This window comes from Miscanthus floridulus, chromosome 5, assembly GCF_019320115.1.
Source record: "Miscanthus floridulus cultivar M001 chromosome 5, ASM1932011v1, whole genome shotgun sequence".
Classification (NCBI taxonomy): Eukaryota; Viridiplantae; Streptophyta; class Magnoliopsida; order Poales; family Poaceae; genus Miscanthus; species Miscanthus floridulus.
In genome coordinates, this window is record NC_089584.1 from 13939254 (window position 1) to 13947085 (window position 7832).

Consider the following 7832-nt stretch of genomic DNA (forward strand, 5'->3'; position numbering starts at 1 on the left):
GGCTCGCAGAGGTTTTTCCCGCGCCGCTCTGTCCGCGGTCACACGCTGGTCAGCCACAACGTCGTCCACGTCGCGCTGCCCGCATCGTGCGCTCGGTTGCCGCGCACCTCGCGCCCAGCAGTTCCACTGCTTGTAACCTGTATAAGGTTGTGTTTAGTTCTATGAATTTAGATTTTGGGGTTACTGTAGCGCATTCGTTTTTATTTAGTAAATAGTGTTCAAACATGGACTAATTAGGCTCAAAACGTTCGTCTCGCAATTTCCCACCAAACTGTTGCAATTAGTTTTTCTTTTCGTCTACATTTAATGCTCCATGCACGGACCATAAACATTCGATTGTGACAGGTACTGTAGTAACTTTTTGGAAGTTGGGGTGAAACTAAACAAGGGCTAAGTATACTGATATCAATACAGCAAAGCTTGTTGGCTCCATTGTTTACTCTTTCAGTACGGTCACATTTGGTTTGGTGACCACTACACTACACTGGCGCTTTGTATAACACCGACACCGAACGAGGGAACGGAGCAAGGATGGGATGCAGCGCCCACGCCGGCCGTACCCTCCGCTCCAGTGCACGCAGGTACTAGAAGCAAGTGTCAGCCTGCCTGCCACCTCGCGCCGCGCTGGTTGCTGAATCCGATGGATCGCATCAGCCAGCTCTCCATCTCACTCTCACTCTCACTCTCACTCTCTCTGGTTCACACACTCTCTCTCTCTACACTCACACTCTCAAGCAAAGCAAAGAGGAGGAAGGGAAGGGGAAGGGGAAGGAGAAGGGATTGGAGGCTGCTGCAGCTGCTCATCACCATGGACATCATCTAGGGGTCGAGCTCAACAAGAGGTGGGGGTTGGAAGAGGGAGGAGCCCTCTCATCCTCACAATATTAGAGCTAGAAGGAGGAGAAAGGTAAGAAGAAGCGGAGCTCAAGTCACCAAGGGGGGATCCAACTTCTCCATCACATACAGGAGCTTGGCATCATCCTTTTGCTACCCTTGGTAAGATCATTTCTAGCACAAGCAACATTTCTTGCTTCACATTGTCACTAACATCTAGAAATCTTCACCATGACCTAGGATTTGAATGCACACAATGTAGCTTCCAATGACTAGCTAGATATGCTCTATAGGATGCTAGGACACAACTATGAAGATGAATTAGACATGCAAAAACCCTAGGATAGGATTTGCATTTCGAGATGCAATCTTCAGAACTGAACTGCATTTCACAAATCGTCCGTCCATCTTGACGGAAGGTCTCGTCAATGCCATTGCATAGCCAAAACACTTAGGCAGAACACTGAATGAGTTCACGGAGTGTCCGTCACCACTATTGGAGCATCTGTGAATTCATCCACAGAGATAGAAAAGTTAGAAGCTACAGAATGAAGTGTCCAGTGGAATTATAGCGGCTATATTTTAAAACCCGAGAGCAGCAGTTGAGGACGGATCGTCCGTCACATTTGACGGAATGTCCCGTCACAGCACACACAGGCCAGAATCACCTAGAGGCTACAGACTTAAAATCAATGGAGTGTCACATAATTGATGGAGCGTCTGTTAATACCACATAGACTTAGTCACCTAGAAAACTTAAGTCCTAAAATCAATGGAGTGTCAGTGAATCACCACATAGCGTCTGTCTAATTATAAAGAACAGTAACTCAGAACTATTTAGCTTCGGGTTCTGTCAATTAAGTTGACGGATCTTCTGTAGCCAAGGATGGGGCGTCCATAAAGATAAACACTTAGAAAGTTTCACACTTGTGTTGACAGACCGTCATATGACAGAGCGTCCGTTAGTAATGACGGAGTGCCCTTCAATGCCAGTCGACAGCACACTTACACTATACCACCTACACATGTTATATGAAGTCAAACCCAAATCAAACAACATTTTAATGCATAATATACCATGTCATTTACTTTATGCACTGTACTCATCAAGCATCATATATTCATAGGTGACGAGACCTTCGAAGGAGTTGTGGTAGAGGAGGCCCAAGAGGTTGAAGTCGTCGACGAGCCGCCACCTGAAGTTGTTCAAGGCAGGCCCCTATGCATCCCTATGCTTTGCAAATGCATTAATGAATTATGGTTATTTATTGCATCGCTATGTTACTATATGATTAGTTTACCCATGAATTCCTAATTGAGCTTTCATACCTTGTCGATACCGCCCCACTCAAATGTTGATTGTTTATGTTCATTTATCGATAACTCATGCTTAGTTTGCTTAGCCGGTAGAAGATGAGTTGATGAAGGGTTTCCCATAGCTCACGCATTATAGGGCATGTTTGTCCACTAAAGCAACATAAATGGGTTATGATCTAAAACTTGGCCAATGATGAGATAAATGATGATGAATGGTCGACGAGGGGTTGGGTCATGGCAAGATGGGTGATGGTCTTGGATGATATAGCTCACTAACCGATTAAGGACCGTGTATCCGTGGTAGCAAGTCATGAACATGATTGTACAAACCACTTGTCATGAATGGGGGTGGCAAGCCAAATATCTAATTACGACCGGTCTACCCGTGGATTCGGCATGAAGGTGACGCTGGGCAGACGACATGTTACCCGGGTACCTCTCAATCTAACTGTTCATGGGAATTCTTGGCCGGATTGGTGAAAGATTGAGACATCGAGATATCCATTTTGTACCGATGGGTCCTATGGGTGATATCCCTTGTCTTTGGTGGGGTTAACGTGTACCCCTTTGCATTGTCTTTATTGGAAAGGTATAAATTATGTACTTCTAGATATGGACTAGAGTTGAATTAAAACAAGGACTCGTGGAAGATCGAGATCCAAATGTAAAAAATGCTCATTTCAATTAACCATGCTATGCTTGTCAATGCTTAGTACAATGTTCACTTTTATGTTTCCTGAATAAAATGTGTTTATGCAAAGTCAATTGTACTCCTTGCTACTATCAAAATTGCATAATCCTTGTTTACTATATTGGTTAAGTCCTCTAGAGTACAATCGAGTAGTCACCTACGATAATCTTAAGTTTTGCAGGTAATACCGCTCCCGTGCATGGCTTCTTTTACGCTCCCGAGTCCCAGGAGGACCAAGAGTGGTGAAGAGGCCAAGCCTCGTAAATGTGTGGACGTGGCACACCCCTCATTGTTATCTTTTACAAAGCTATGTTTCCAAAGACTTCCCCTAGACTCTAATGTCGGTTATGTTGTGATGGTACTATGTGATGTGATGAACTAAGTTTGTGAAACAACTTGGTAATGTAAACTTAAGTGCTTGAATTTGTAATATGTTCTATCTGCGGTTGTGATGATACTCCTTTCTCTAGCTTGGTTCTGGATGAAGGTCGAGCATTGATTAGTACATCGTATGGGAGATGTACCAGGATGACCAATTAAATGAATTATCCAGCCTAGTAGTCAATGGAAGACTATTGAGTTGGGTATCTATAAACTCTATAAAGCTAAACCCCCACTAACAATTTCTCTAAACATGCAAGTTGTTCACCTAATCAGTCCACTATCGGATGCATTTATGACTAACTAGCATTTGCAATTATGATCTACATGTCAGCAAGACACGTCATCTACTAACCTGCATTTAGTTGTCCACATCAGCGTGCCACGTCATCCACTAACATTAACTTAAAATTGTTGATCGCTTTGTATAAGTAATTTTATTCCAAATCATCAGCAATTTCCGCGGCAACGCGCGGGGTATTCACCTAGTTTATTTAAAAGAGAGATGATCCTGACACTCATTCTCAAAGTGATTATTGCCTTTTGCATAGTAAAAATATCCAAATAGTAGGTTTTTTGTTGATAGTTGGATTCTAGAATCAAGTTTTTGGATCTTAAGTCATTTTAGATTTTCTAGATACCATAACCTTTTATTTTATATCTAGATATAGTACATATCTAAATGCATATAAAAAATTATATCTAAAAATTTATGATGACCTCCAATTTAAAACAGAGGGGTAGTAGTTTTTATCTTTTCTAATAATTCTACAAAAGTAGCTTTGTCTACACGGTGGTTCTGATTATGGAGCACTAGATTATGAACACGTGACCATCTTTCAGCAAACACCGTAAAAGATGTCAGTATAATAAATTAATAAAAGAAAGTTGTATGGTCACCAATCATTATCAGGCTAAGAAATTTCGACACAAGGTGCCATCGAGGACGGCTGCGGTCACCAATCAGTATCAGGCTAAGAAATTAATTTCCATATACAAGGTGCCATCGAGGACGGCTGCCGGCTGCGTATAGTGACTCGTCGCTGCGACTAGCACGAGACCGGAATATATATAAAAATCACAGATCTGGGCCCTGGAAGTTTTGACACTTATGGCACGGAGGGCACAGAGCCATGGCTTTTGCGTTTGGCAGTTGTTGACCAACTCAGTATTGACTTCGAGTCAACGACGAATGCTGACGTAGCGTGCAACCACATATGTGTAGTCATGGCGCGCGGCAATGATGACTTCGTTGTTAGTATTTGACTATAAATGTGGCATCAGCAGGCTTCACGTGCTTGCACACGCTTACATACACCAAAGGCGCCACCCATCAGTATCTATCCCCCAATGTGTACAAAAGCAATATGCGCGATAATGCGCTCGGTGTGCTTGCTGCTGCTCTCCGCCTCCATGTTGGTCTCAACACTGGTGACTGCAGAAGGCGACGAGGAGGAGGCCGCGCTGCTGGCCTTCAAGGCCACGGCTATCAGCAACGGGCACAACGACCCGCTTGCTTCGTGGAACCGCAGTGCCACCGGTGGGTACTGCAGCTGGGAGGGGGTCAGATGTCGGGGCACACGCCACCGCCGAGTGGTGGCGTTGAGCCTCCCGTCCTATGGGCTCACCGGCGTCCTCTCACCTGCCATTGGAAACCTATCGTCCTTGAGGACTCTTGACCTGAGTTCCAATGGGTTCAGCGGGAACATCCCCGCGAGCCTCGGTCGTCTGCACCGCCTCCATACGCTCAACTTGACTCGCAATGCCTTCTCTGGCCTGCTCCCGGCCAACTTGAGCTCTTGCACTAGTCTAATGAAGATGGTCATCGGCTTCAACAATCTCAGCGGGAACGTGCCCCCTGGGATTGGTGACAAGCTGAAGCACCTCCAGCTTCTCGACCTACAGAACAACCACCTCACTGCAGCGATCCCGGCGTCGTTGTCCAACCTATCATCATTGAGTATTCTTGATCTCGGGTTCAACCTGCTCGAGGGTACTATCCCGAATAGCATTGGCGTCCTCAAGGACTTCTGGTATCATAATCTCGGCTTCAACAATCTCTCTGGCGAGCCCCCAATATCCCTTTACAATTTGTCTTCCTGTAAAGTTGCAGATTCAATGGAACATGCTCAGTGGTAGCATTCCTACCGATATTGGCAGCAGGTTCCCCAGCATGCAAATCCATGACTTTGAGGAAAACCAATTCACTGGGCCAATCCCTCCTCCATTCTCTAACCTCACATCAGTCCAGGTACTCTTCCTCGCACAAAATATGTTCAGTGGATATGTGCCTCGCACCATGGGGAAACTACAAGCTCTGCAACAGATACACTTGTTCAACAACGCGTTAGAAGCCAACGATGGGGAGGGTTGGGAATTTGTCACTTCTTTATCAAACTGCAGCCAGCTCCAACAATTAGATATCTCCAACAACGCCACTTTCACTGGATAGCTACCAAGCTCAATAGTGAATCTCTCAACAACCCTGCATGGCCTCCGCTTGTACAACACTGGAATTTGGGGAAGCATCCCCTCCGCGATCGACAATCTGGTGGGCCTGGATATCCTTGCTATTTTTAATACTTCTATATCTGGAAAAATTCCAGATAGCATCAGCAAACTAGGAAACTTGACTATGCTTGGTTTATTCAATACTAACTTGTTAGGACAAATACCTTCATCTATTGGAGATCTCCCAAAGTTAGTTGTCCTTGATGCACATTCTTGCAACCTAGAGGGACCAATTCCACCAAGCATAGGGAAGCTGAAGAGTATACTTTCCCTTGATTTGTCACTGAACCACCTAAACGGCTCAATTCCCAGAGAGATTTTTGAATTACCACTTCTTACTTTAGGTTCCTTAGATTTTTCATACAATTCACTATCAGGACCTCTACCCTCTGAAGTTGGTAGCTTAAGAAACCTTAACAAACTGATTTTATCAGGACACCAATTATCTGGTGAGATACCTGAAAGTGTTGGAACGTGCACCGTGCTTCAAGAACTTAGGTTGGACAATAACTTATTTATCGGAAGCATACCACAACATCTAAACACGGCTCTAACTACACTCAACCTGTCAATGAATCAATTATCTGGTTCGATTCCTGATGCCATTGGAAGTATTCTTGGTCTGAAACAAATGTGCCTCACACACAACAATTTGTCAGGACAAATCCCTACAGTTCTGCAGAATTTGACATCATTGTGGAAGTTGGATTTGCCCTACAATGATCTGCAAGGGGAAGTGCCAAAAGATGGGATTTTCAGCAATTTGGCAAATATATCAATCGCAGGAAATAACAAGCTTTGTGGAGGCATACCCCAGCTTCATTTAGTTCCATGCAAGACAGATTCTGTGAAAAAGAACAGAAGAGGGAAGTCGAAGTATCTTAAAATAGCACTAGCAAAAACCTTTGCACTCTTACTATTAGCTGTTGTCATTGCACTCTTGATCTACAAGAAGCAAAGAAGAAAGCAGAAGGGTGCATTCAAACCACCAATGGTTGAGGAACAGTACGAAAGAGTTTCTTACCATGCATTATCAAACGGAACCAATGGATTCTTCGAAGCCAATTTGCTTGGTAAAGGATGTTTGGGACAGTCTATAAATGTGTTTTTCAACCTAAGGGAACTGTTGTAGCTGTAAAGGTTTTTGACCTTCAACAATTAGGCTCTACTAAAAGTTTTGTAGCCAAATGTGAGGCATTGAGAAGGGTGCGTCACCGCTGCCTCATGAAGATCATTACATGCTGCTCAAGCATCAATGAACAAGGTCAGGATTTCAAGGCATTGGTTTTTGACTTCATGCCAAATGGTAGCTTGAATCGTTGGCTCCATATAGAATCTGGTATGCCCACTTTGAACAATACTCTTAGCCTCGAACAAAGGCTCGGTATCGTTGTCGATATCATGGATGCTTTGGATTATCTTCATAACCACTGCCAGCCACCAATCATCCACTGTGATCTCAAACCAAGCAACATCCTTCTTGCAGAAGAAATGAGTGCCCGAGTTGGAGATTTTGGCATATCTAGAATCATTTCAGAATGTGAAAATATAATTATGCAAAATTCCAATAGCACAATTGGCATAAGAGGCTCCGTTGACTATGTTGCTCCTGGTAAATGCTATGTTTTTTTCCTTTATTCCAAATCCTTCTATAAATATGGCATGCTAATCAATACTTCCTTTTTCTTTTACATAATAATAGAGTATGGTGAAGGTTCTTCCAACACAACTTTTGGTGATGTTTATAGCCTTGGCATATTGCTGCTCGAGGTTTTCACTGGGAGGAGCCCAATAGATGATATGTTTAGAGGTTCAATGGATCTACATAAAGTTTTCAAAGGATGCTCTTCCAGATAACATCTGGGAGATAGCCAATAAGACAATGTGGCTGCACACTAGCACCTGCAATACAAGAAACATGATTGAGAAATGTTTGGTTCATGTCAGTGCTCTTGGGGTATCCTGCTCAAGAAAACAACCTAGAGAGAGTAAACTGATACAAGATGCGGTCAATGAGATGCATGCTATCAGACATTCATACCTCAAGTTTGCTAGACATCTTGTGGTGGAAGATGGAGCTGGAATGATTTTGCAGTAA

General features: G+C 43.7%; 1 pseudogene; it reads left to right on the top strand.

Moving 5' to 3' along the window:
* The first annotated feature begins 4573 nt into the window (after positions 1-4573).
* On the top strand, positions 4574-7832 carry LOC136451568 (receptor kinase-like protein Xa21; annotated as a pseudogene).